Consider the following 12,952-nt stretch of genomic DNA (forward strand, 5'->3'; position numbering starts at 1 on the left):
ACGTAGAAGTGTAGTTAGTCATGGATGTGCCTTTGCAATTCAGAATTACAGAATTAAGCCTAAAAAGCACAGTCCTACAAAGGACATTAATATGCAGAAAGGGGTTTGATCTGAATGGGGCCATTTTGTGTGCCCCCACATGGTCCTGTGTCTGTCCCTGCAGTGCCACAGCAACAGTGAGAGCAGGAGCATTCCCTGTGGTTGTTGCTTCACCAGCACTAGTACTTTTAGAGGCTGAATATTATAATGCAGTGCTAAATAATAATTAAAAAATCAGCACCTCTGCTCTATTAGGCAGCTACAAGGACACCTAGCACTGTTCAACCAGTTTGGTTTTTGTCAAGGTAGCACTGGGCTCTTGCACTGCTCCTGCAGCTGTGAGCTAGCAGTGTCTGGAGCTCAGCAACCTCTCTACAAAGCCTTGCTAATAATACTGGCACCACTGCCACACTCAGGAAGGAGATCCGAGCTTTCCTCAGCCTTTCCTGGTGTTGCCCACACCAGGTCTCTTAGGTCTTGATTGCACAGGGCAGAAATGGAGAGGCTACATTTGGTTTATGACGCTGTCGAGGGATTATCCGCAGGGTCTGAGCAGCAGGTCATTTTGCCATTGCAGTGGGGCAGCTCACCGTGGGCAGCTCTGGTCTCCAGGCTGTGTGTGCCTGTAGGACTTGACCCTCAGTTATTCCCTGCCCTCAAGCTCTTCAGTCCAAGGATCAGTCCCAAGATGTGTCCCCCAAGGGCCCCAAGCTGACTACGCCTGTGATAGTACGCATAGCTTTAGCTCTCGCGGGCAAAAGAATGAAGTCACACTGAAATACACAGATTAATTCTGCTCCCAATCTATAAACCCAGCAACGTGAGACAAGCTTTGCACCTCCTGAGCCCTGTCTCTTGGTGATGCCCCAGTTCCTGCTGGTTAATGGTCTCCATCCCTTGTGGTCACAGTGAAACTGCCAAACAGCTCAGGCCTGGGGAAGCAACAGTTTTGGAAACGATGCAGCAGTGATCAGAAGAACACAAGCTTCCACTGTGACACTACATCCAGACTTGACAAAGTGCTAGCTAGACAGCTAGGGAAGTATTGGAGTAGAGACACTGCTGTCCCAGACATTGCTGCAGAGCAGCACCCACCTTCAGGAGGGAGAAGTGAGCTCAGGAGTGTCAAAAAGCCTCAGCAGGGAAAAATAACACAAAGAAACTCGTGAGATACCACCTCTCTGCATTTCTGTAATGTACTTGCTGCAGCCTGTCATGGGACACAGGATGGAGGGTCCCATCTGCTCCAGCTGGGCTCCCTGGGGACAGGACACATGGGACAGGGAAGATGATCATTACTGCAGTGACAGCAAACACCAGAAGCCAAAGTGAGCTGCCCCCTTCCTCAAACAGGCCTGAACCCTTCTCACAGAACCCTGGGGTAGGGGGAAAAAAAAATGGAAAGTGCAGCATTGTTTCTAAACCGATGACAAGCTTTCTTTCACTTAGAGCAGCAGTTACATAAATGCTTCTGGGAAGAGAAATGTTTGCTTCTTTTTCAGGAGCCAGCAGGCAGATGCACATGCAGCATTTGGGGCAGAGGAAGGGTTTGTCCAGGGTAATCATGTTGCCCTGCAAGCACAGCAGCATTTTTCTGTTCTGCTGCCCAGCAATCCCTTGCATCCCTTGTCTCACACTCAGCAGGAATGGCCTCAGGCAGAGGCCCCTGGAAACATCTGGGTAACAAACTGATACGTGTTTGTCCTTTTTGCTAAGGGAACACTCTTGCAAAATAATAAAAACCCACTCCTTTATAAAGAAGTTCACTTTTATGTTTATGTCTAGCCACTAGTACTTGTATTCACAGAATTGCACAGTACATCAAGGCACCTTTGTTCTTTTATTTGCCTTCTTGTGTGCTTACTCCAACAATGGTTATAACTCATTGCAGTGCCAGCTGAATTAATACCAAAATATTTGTACAGTGTCAAACTACTAAGTCCCCTGGAGAACCAGAAAAATATTCAAATAGGTGATTTCATCAAGTGACCTATTTCTCTAGTGAGAAGTTTTTAATAACTTTCCACATCACAAAAACAAATTTTCATATGTAAATTCACATTAATAACTTCAATTCCTAGCCCAAATTCTCATTTTTCTTTTTCTCTGAAGAAGCAATTCTTTGCCAAAAGTGTGACTCTACTCTGGTCTATAGTACACATGAGAAAGTAACAGGTAGAGAAACAGCTTTGATTTGAATCACCAAAAGCTTCCTGATGTACTTCCTACTAGAAACACAAACCAAAAATGAGGACCTCATGAATGCATGCAATAGCTTTTCTATCAGCTGACTTTAAAAAACAGAACAGAATCATATTGGTTCAGTGGAATAAATGTTAACGTAGCACCTTGAAAGTCCACTTCTGTAAGTACCTGGTAATAATATTTGAAACATGAGGCCCAGTTCTAGCCATAAAAAAAGATCCAAACCCCAAAACCCCACAGAGCTGTTAAAGCTAACATGAGCTGAGGAGTTCATCACCTCTCAAGAGCAATGCTTTTAAAGACCACCAAGTGGGCATACGAAGCCAGCTCAGGAAACTCTGCAATCGGCGTATTCTCCAAACAGACAAATTTGAGTCAGCCCCTCAAGACCTGGCTTCGCTCCATAGTCCAGCCTAACCTAGTCTTTTTTCACACCAAAACATCATCCCCAAATCCAAACATGGCTCTTCAGGGCCAACAGCAGCAGCACAGATTGTGCATCTGGTCCTATAGCAATATCATTTGTTGCCTGTCAGCTTCACACCCCAGCCCCCCCCCTTCCATCTGACACTTCCAGGTTAGAGGAATTTCTTCTAAAGTAAGAGTACCTGTGAACAAGGGTGTCCTTTAGTGTAAACCCAGAAACATCAGACCTGTTCTCTGGTAGCAAAGAGGTAGACACAGCTGTTCCAACAAAATGCCCTGGTTACGGGACCATCTTGCTCTTGGAATTTGGTCTGACCATCACATATTTTAAGATCGTTTTGCAGGTGACATGCATTTTCTGAATTGCTGTAGGTAGTAGATAAAACATGCTTACTCAGCTGTTCCAAGCACAGAAGGTAGCTGCAGAATGATCCATTGTTAGAAATGTTCTTCTGACATGGCTTTTTCATGAAAAATGCCTTTATGTAATCCACAGTAAGAGCTTTTTTCCAATTTATCTGGTTTGTCCAAGCCATGGCCTATAGTATAGCCCTCTGGTTGAAAAATAAGGTCAGCAAAAATTAACATAACCAAAAAGTATATGAATTTTTTTCATATTGAAATTTGTTTGCTGCTGTACCTGTGCATATTTGTGCAGATACCAAGACACTCCTCCAGGTAATGATACACAGAGGAACAATGCACTGGGATATTTTAAAGAAGTACCACAAAAATAAGCCTTTACTGGAAGTCAGGAGGGTTGCCCAGGATTAGGTTTGAACAGAATCCACAAAATAAGGCGTTCTCCTGGGCTGCTAGTCAATGAACTTTATTTTTTGCAAGTTTTTCTTGTCTAAGGCAAATGCTGCCTGCAGAACAGTCAGCAATGCCCTGGGCACGGCAGCAATTGCTGTGCTGATGGATGGACAGATCTTGCTGGTTGTCAGTGCCTCTGGTCATGCAGCAGGTCAGGATAACCACTGGGTTATGGGCTGCTCTCTCCAGGTGCCCAGCACAACAGGGCTGCTTCCATCGGCTGTGGCAGGAGACTGATATCAGAGAATATTTTGAGCCTGGCACCGCAAATGGAGGTAATAACTAGTATCATCATGCAGGAGCTAGAATTAGGTAGAAAGAGAAGCTTTGTGTGGGTGGTGAGAGAAAAAAAAAGGCAGATTAAGGAGACAAGGATCAGAATCTGCAAATCACGCAAAACCAGTTCTGTGTCAGGCAGGGGATAATTAACTTGCTCTTTTTTTTTCTCCAGACAAGCAGCACTGGTGTTGATTTAGAAACTCCCTTTCTGACACCAGGTGAAACTGGACACCCTTGAGGATGTTTTGCTTTGAACTGTTGGTGGGTTTAGTGCATAGTTCTGCCATTCACCGTGTATCAATATGGCACTATAGACATATGGTAGATGCTACCTCCATTACATATCCAAACCTGCTGGCAAAGACACAAGGCCTTGGTGAGGGTCAGTTCCTGGGGAAATGATTCAAGACAGTTCTAGTGTCAGACATCAAGCCCTATGACATCCAGGAGAGGTCTCCTGTGAGTGTAAGCAGAAGAGGGGGTTACTCCCAAGAAAATTTTTAGTATAAAAGATTCAGTGGTATTTCTGTTACTTTATTCATTCCTTGCATTTTTCTTCCTCACAAGGTTTTTGCACTATTTCATTGGTGCAACCTTGAGGATGGGATCCAGGAAACAGACATGAAGGAGGGAGGATGAGGAACAAATATCTGCCATAGCAAAGCACAAGCAAAACCAGCCTGCTGGCAGGTGAGCTTCCCTTTCATGGATCAATGCAGGCCTGTTATTTCTGTATTACTGCCAAGGGTTTCTTTCTGGTTGGAATGAGACATTTTCTGAAGCTGTAGTTATGTCCCATGTAAGAAAACTCTGAGTGCAGGCTGTAGTGTTATTCAAACCTTACCTGCTCTTCATGGGCTTGGCCATCATCTAGCCATGATCAGGCTGCATTCATCTATTTTCTGCTAGCTACAGCACTGAGCATAGTTAGTTCTGTTCATCAAGTTGTAAAATAAAAGCTCAGTATCAAGAACCAGAAGTCCCCGACCTACACCTTACAAGCATGACACACATCACCAGCATCAGACCTGAACACACACCGCTTCGCTGCCGCATGCAAACCCATCCTTCCCAGGCACTGAGCCTGTTCCCAGACCAGCACAACAAGAAAGCAGCAGCTGTTTGTTCTTTATACACTTTCAACATAAGAATCCCAGTTTCTGCAGTGCTTATTTTCAGGACACATGTGGCAAGTAGGTAAGTGTCCCAGGCATAAACAGAGGCACAAAAAAGATTAGAGGACTTGACTACCTGACCTCTGCAGAAGTCAACTGAAAACAAAATCCAGGAGCCTTTACACTTTGTCCTCTGTGCTAAGAGCAGAGGTGGAAAGACTCATTGCATGTTTTCACACATCAGAGAGGACAAAATCATCCTGCATTTAAAAAACCAAAGATATTCAAAGCCTGCTGTTTTGAGAAAGAAATTGTTCCAGCTCAGAAAAAAAGACACAGGCAGCTATTATTCTGTCTGTACAGGACTTAATAACCCCGTGTCTGCAAACCATAACTTGAAAATTTTCCCTGTCATACAACTTGCCAGACCACAGCTGCATAAAGTAGAGAAAATCCGTTATAAGTGACCAGAGCCATTGGAAAACTCTGGAAATATTGCCTCAGGCTGCAAGGCCCTTTCCTGTGGAAAGAATATTTTGCAATTGTCTATTAATACTGTTCCTTGCTGACAGCTAGTGCTCATACATTCTGGATTTCATCAAAAAGGGTTACATATAGGCTGTTCAAAACTCTGAATGCAAATAGAGCAAATTTTCTTCCTCATTATTCCGATTTACCCATTTCTCCCCCTTCTCTCCTACCTCATGCATCAGACATTGAAGAGAATCAGAACTCAAAAGCATGGGAATAATGAATGCACAGGAACAGGATGCCACATGGCACAGAGGCACCATCACTGGATTCTCCATGTAATAAGGGACATTGCTGGATTAGCATATGTAGGAAGATGCTAGAGGAATGCTTTAAAACAATTTTTTCGCCATTACATCAATACTTAGTATTATTCTTTAACCAAAGCAGCACTCCACATAAGTTTTTCACAATACATTCTAAGACATCAAGTGAATGAGTGGAAATCTGTGACTGTCTGAATATTAGAGCTGCAAAATTCTACAAAAACCTGCAAAATTCAAGTCTATGCGCAGTGCTCCGCTCCCCCCTCCCTCTGCCAGGCTGCTCCCTTCAGGGCTCTGACTCCGCATCCCCTCCAGTGAAAACTGCCCCTTTCCTGCCTCACAGCCCCATCCGTAATGAATTGTCACTCTCTAGGTCTCTGCTCCATTTGTGTGCTGACATTCATCAGCACACATTGCTTTTGAATGAGAATGAGCCAAGGCCTTTGAGCTGAATAATTCACATGCTGATATTTGCGATTACTTTTTCTGAGCAATGTACAACTGCAAGCTAACAGATCTGCAAAAGTGTGGAAACAATTAAAGCTGCGGTTCAGGGTAAACTGAAAGCTGATAAAGGGGCCAGTTAAAGATTTAATATGGACAAAGGTTCTTCTAAAGCTTAAGGATGCTGGTTTGGGCCCCTCCATAGCATCTGGGAGAACACAAGCTCAGCTTGCTTATCACACCAACATCAGCCTTGTCAGATAGTCCTCACTTTTCCACTCACTGGCGAGTTAATAACCTTCTCTAGGTTCAAACTTCCACAGACCCTGCCAGGAAGTTCTTTAGTAAGCTGAAATTATATTGTTAAATTTTTCTGCCAAAAACAAGTTTGCCAGCAGTCCCCTTGCTGGGGCCCATCGGAAGGAGTGACACTTGCTCAAAGGGGTGTAAGCCAGAAGGGTCACAAAAAACTCAATGCCAGACTGCAAGCCCTTGAACAGAAGCAAGTAAAGACAACTCAGCGTATACAACCGGTAAAGACACTTGCAGTCCTTTGGCACCCCACATCCACAGGACAATCACCATCCTGTTTTCTGGTTGCACACCTACCAGCAAATGTGCCGAGGAGCTCATGGACATACATGGTAAACAATTGCCTTATGGTACATAATTCCCCTTCATCATGACTGCAGTCAAAATAGATGTAGTTTTCCCATTGTGTTCCTAAGTTATACAGCATCGAGGATATAAGCACCAATGGTTTTAATGAGAAGGTTTCTGGCAGCAGTTTATAGTAGTCAATATAGGGAAGACTGTGATCTCACAACTGGACTAAGATAAGCAGAATTTTTGGGGCATGACCAAGTAGAAGAGAATTACAAAAGGTTTAAAAGAGAAACATTATTTCCAGAGCATATCCTAGCCACTGTTTCAATGTGCTTTGCTTGTCAGCTCAGAGCAGGATTAAAGCAGCAGAGTGGGAAAAAGCAGCAGGGGACAGGAGCTAATGAAGGTCTGATTCACTGAGCTGGGAGGAGATGGGCAACCTGGAAAAAACAGGACATTTTGAAGGGTGAGAGCTGTAGCAAAGCCAGAAGTGTCAGGAAACACAAGGGTCTTCACCAAGGCAGCAAAAAGAGCAAAACCAGAAGTTATACAGAAGGCAACACCCATGTCATCTCATAATGGTTGTAAGACAAGCCACCCACTACAGTATACCCCCCCAGACAGCTCTTGTGGTGCCATCAGGGACAGGTTCTCCTGCCTGCAGGACAGGATCTACAGCAATTGCAGGAGTGTGGAAGCAGAGGTGAAAAGGCATTTGACAGCAACAGATGTCAGCAAAATCTGTGTAAAGTTTCTGTTTTCACAAGTCTATTGCAGCAACATAGCATAGATTAGCAGATTTCTTCAATTTGCTATCATTTTGAACCCCAGTTCTGTCCTCCAGCATGCTTGCTATCAGCCTAGCACACTCCACACCATCTCCTGTGAGCCAGACTTCTGATGGAGCCACAGTGGAGAACCAGACCTGGGGCAGTCCTCTCCGCTTGCTGGTACAGAGCAGTGCTCCACACCTGGGCAGCAGGAGCATTTGCAACATCTCAAAGCCTTCAAACACTTCAGCAAAAGCCAGCTTTATACCACTCATCAGAAGCTGAAGCACAAGTCCACACAGTGCAAAGAAATCAAAAGAGAAGACCTTGAGATCTTGATGAAGAGGGTTAAAAAGGGAACACTAACTAGCGTGGGCTGCCAAAGGGGCAAGCTCCCGCCCCAGTTCGGGAGCTGCCAGGACCAGCCTGGCTGCTACCCAGCAATCAGCCATATCACAGCCCAAACCCCTTCCAACAGCTCCTCACCTATCTCCTCCCAGCAAACATCCACCCACAGACCTGCCCATGTTCAACTAGTTCACAGGTCGCCGCCAACCCATGCCCCAAGACAGCTCCAGCACAGAGCAGGCTCACTGATGTCCTGCCATGCCCTACTCCCTGGGACAAGAGGGGAACCGCTTGCCTTCTCAGGCAAGGCAGGCTCCTGGCAAAACACCAGGAGCAGGGAAAAGTCAGAGTAACACGGATGCAAGGAAACCTCTTACACAGCAGAATTGCAGGCGGCTCCAGACCACAGGGGCGGTTTGCAGCGCCGAGAGCAGCCAAGCAGCTCTGTGCTGCACAGGCCAGGGAAAACTGAACCCAAAATAAAGAGGAAAACAGACTTGCTGGTAAGACAAGAAAAATCCACACAGCCACTTCCAGCTAGTGGGGGAGGGAGCCCTGTGAAGTTGCACAGCACAGGGCCAGATGGAGAGGTGGAGCAGTGGGCAGTGCTGGGCTTGCAGCAACAGTTAATCAGTAAATAACACCGGGATTTTTGGCCATGCAAACAAAGGAAAGCAAGGAAAGAAGTGAGGCTGTGCCACGCTGATGCTGGGGCAGAACTACAGGTTTTCCAGGTCCACAGGAAAGAAGCATTTTTAATTACTTTTCTCTAGGACAACAATGGTGGAAATAGGAAAAGGCACAGGCTGCTGGGAATGACCAGTTAAGCAAGGAAATGACCACATCAGAGGCAAAAGGAAAATTCTGAACTTCAGCATACTAGACCAGGGGAGGCCAGGCAACAACCGTCCTGGAGAGCTAGAAGGCAGCATATTGACTCACAAGTCTGACAGCAAGGATTTCCAGCAGAGCCATGAACTCACAGCATGACAGATGCCTAGGAGAACAGTTTTCCAGGCTAAACACAGGTAGATTCAGCTTTAAAGTCAAAGCCATGGTGGATGAGTGGCTTCCAACAAAAGGTCTGTGCTGTCCTGAAGGTTTCAAGATTTGGGGCTATATGGCTGGGGATGAGGGTCTTATTTGCTACTTCCTTAACTCCTCTGCTCCCCCAGCAAGAAGGGGGGCAGAGCTGTCACACAAGCAGCCCCCAGTGCAGGGGCTGGACAAGGGGCAGGGGAGGCACAGCAGCACCGCAGAGGTGAGCAGGGTAGGATGGGACCCAGCTGGTCCAGCAAAGGCTCAGGCAAGGGGGATATCCCTGGCACTACAATACATCACTGCCCACAAACTCCAGCTTTGCATACTGCAAAGACGCATATGTGACACAGGTGCTGCCTGCTGGCTGTGAAGGAGCTGTATACCCTATGCTTCGCTCGCTGGGAGACAAAGGGGCTTTGCCAGAGCTGCTGTGCTACAGCTCCCCGGAGTCCTCTCTGGAGAGAGGTAGCCCTTTCCTAGCAAGGAGCTGAACCATAAGGCTCAAAGTTTTGGGGATGCAGCATGGGGCAGGCACAGAGTCAGAGATGCACTAAGCATCTCCAGGCTCATGGCATTTTGGGAGACCCTGGGAAACAGGTAACACCCACAGCACAAAACAGAGCCGAACCCAGCCCCAGAGATGGAGCAGGGGAGAGACTTCCTAGAGACCCAGAGGGCTTGTTTCGGACTTATCTCAGGACATAATGAAATCTGCTGAAGTAGAAAGCAAGACTGGAGTTAAGTACCTTCTATCACCCCCCAAGACATAGCAAGAGGAGATAAATAACAAGGTCTAACCCCAATTCAGTCATGCAGAAGATCTGGGTTTAGACCGTTCAAAGGGCAACCTTGCTTTGGTTACAGCAAAGCACCATTTTAGGGGTCAGAAACCTTTTGCCGCCTCTCCGCTACACAAGATGGGGCAGTTCTACCTCCAGCTATTGCAGAGACCTTTCTCCCACCTTCTATGGTACTTACAGCACTGCATAATGCTGCTGTCACCCCCCATCACGTACTCACCCAGACAGCAAACTGGGAGTCCAGATGAGCTCCCACCAGTCTCACACCTTCACTTATAGAAATGAAATTGAGAGCAGAAGTAATTATATACTAACAGGTACCTGAGCAGCTGGGAGTGAGAAGAGCTGTCTAGGCTGGTGTTGCCACAGGAACAAATTGATATCATCTGGCCACAATTAAAAGTCAGGCTGTGATACTTTTTTTCCTAAAACAAGGTTTCTATCCATCAGAACTGTGGGTCTCTGCAGCAGCTTCCATATAGGAATAGCACAGGCCAAGCCCCACTGTTTATGAAAGGGGTTACATCATCTGGTTGCTTGAGATAATAAGCGATCAGATTTGAGGATCCATGAATTTCCTCCTGACCTATTTTCTCAGATCCGAGGAGACGGTGTTTTTGCCTTCACGTTCAGAGCTGGCTAATTCAGAGAACACCTGCAAAGAGACCAAAGCAATCTCGCTGTCTGCAAAGGCACTCGGGCAGACTCCTAGACTGTAACAAGGATGGTGTGCAAAAATGGTGCAGAAAGTCCTGAGCAGCACCTGGCAGGTGTCAGGTAGGTAGGAAGGGAGAGTTCCATCCTTCCTATGGTTTCTGCACATGGAAAGCATAAAAACCCCATACTCAGCGTGAGTCATTTATTATTGGTGCTGCAAAGCCCTAGACAAAACAGATGAAATCAGCTGGCAGTGGGCAAGCAGACAAAACATCTGCTTGTACCCATGTGGCGTGCGAAAACAGGGCTGCCATGTTCTAACATCTTAATGGTATGAAATTAGAGCAAAACCACATGGTGAACAGTTAAATGGTGTTTTTATCTTATAGAGAAATGAAAATGTATTTATGGCTCTTGTTGTGTACAGGAGGAATCTCTTTGTAAGTTGCTAGCAATTAAGGAAAACACACTCGAATTAAAGAGCCATGTTGGTTTTAATTTTGAGATTTTGTTATTAGATTGCAGGTTTAATTGAGACATAAGTGCTGGCCTGTGCCCTCTGCATCTCGCTGTGTCTGTTGGATCTGAGGATGAGCCCAATGCTTTATTTCACACTTACACAAAGCTATGGCCAAGGCGAACCCAGCTTGGATTTTGGGGTGCTGCTGTCACTGGGGGCTGAAGCAGATGGTCAGGAGGGGAGAAATTTCCCTTGAGGGATCTCAGTACTGCCCAAACGAGCTCACCTCCCCTCTCTGCCCACGCAGATACAGGGACTGCCTTCCTCACGGTTGTTTTGACACAATCAGGCAACAAATGATTTTTATTCCACCAAAATGAAACCTCTTCCTCAAAGTTATTACAAGGGTGGCTGTGATCAAAGGCGACTGGGAAAGCTGCTGGTGGAAACAGCCGTCAACGGTTTGCATGACCCAGGGATGGTGTAGACTAGGGAGAAGATGAAGAAGGTCCCGTAGCACCTCCTGTGGTCTATTGTTCAGGACTTCAAAGATCCCAGGGATCTGTAGCCACTGCTAATAGCTGTTATCTTCCGGCAACAGTAATTATGAACTGAAGGAGACTCGGAGACAGCGACTGTAAAGGGCCAATAAAGCTACACCTTTTCTGCTTCATTTACTTGATTGCCCCCATTTTCATTATATCCACCACTCTAGGATGTGCCTTTTAATCCTCCAAGCTGATCTATCCCTATGAATATTCACCATCAATAATACACTTATTACTGCTGCCTGAATATCCTGAAGCTGCTATCAGTCATGCATTAATCTTACACGCAGCTCCTAGGACTTCATCTAAAATGCAAAATATGTAAAATATAAAGAACCAGAAGAAAACACTGAAGTCAGTAAATGCTGATTTAAGCTTTCCCCGTTCAGCTTCATGTTCATTTTGCCATTCTGGATTTTGGAGTAGTAACTGATCAGGCAGCATTTGTTGAAAGTCCACATATTATATAAGCAGAAATCTATAAACTTCACATGTATGTTGAGCAAAGGAATGTGGAAACAGTCACAGTGAGTGGGACCAGTGCTGCATTGCCCCAGTGTGTGCCAAGGGAAGAGTAAGTGTCCAGGGGAGCTTGCAAAAATGACTCCTGAATGTCCTCCCCATGTCTGCTGGCACTTGATTCAGGCACTTCATAGTGGGATTCTATTTGAATTAGTGACCACCAGGTATTTTCTTCCATGAATCCTATGAATCATTTTTTGAATCCTTGTAAAATTTTAGTAGCTTCTATGCCCCAGAGCAAAGAGTTTCACAGCTTAGCTACAGATTTTGTAAACGAGTATCACCTCATTTGTTGTGAACAGGCTTCTGCTAGTTTCACCTGATGCCTCCAAACCTCGCATGAGAAGAGGCGGAGGATAACCATTCCTTATTTGTCACAGCACTCAGTATTTAGTAAACTTCTAGAATATTCTCCCTGGGTCATTTATTTTTGTGGTCTGTACAACTGTCCTAACCTAATGAACCATTCCTTGCAGGGAAGCCGTTCAAACCCCAGATCACCTTCGCAGTGCATGACTGTGCCATGTCCCTAATAAACCACTTTGTTGAGGTGATGCTGGATGGCATTGCTGGTGCAGTCTGCACGAGCAGCTGGTGTGGCACTCCTAGGCTGCCACAGCAGAGCGCTCCTCTGTCTGCATGCACTGAGCTAGCTCCCATCCCTTCTGTGTGCTGAGCTAGCTCCGTCCCTTGAGCACCAAGCTAGCTCCCGTCCCTCATGGGCACTGAGCTGCTCCTGGGACTGGCCGTGCAGCAACAGCATCCCTGGGTGAGAGAGGGGCTGGCTGTTTGCACAGCAAGCTGCCCTGGCATTCAGGGTAGACCGGGAGAGCCAAAGGGTGTTCCGTGAAGCAGGGACTTCACTCGTCACCATTTTACACATCACTTTTTGTTCGTATTTCTTCTTCTACAATGAAATGTCATAAGAGGGGCAAGAACGCTTTTGTCATCAGCTGATGGGGAGAAACAATAGCTCTGCTCACTCTCTCACCACCCCGCAGAGGCTGAATCACCATCACAAGGCGAATTATCCTCTTGCCTGTTGCTCAGCTCCTTCATCCCTGTGACTCATTCTGGAA

The sequence above is a fragment of the Harpia harpyja genome, chromosome 12 (assembly GCF_026419915.1).
Source record: "Harpia harpyja isolate bHarHar1 chromosome 12, bHarHar1 primary haplotype, whole genome shotgun sequence".
In the NCBI taxonomy this organism is placed as follows: domain Eukaryota; kingdom Metazoa; phylum Chordata; class Aves; order Accipitriformes; family Accipitridae; genus Harpia; species Harpia harpyja.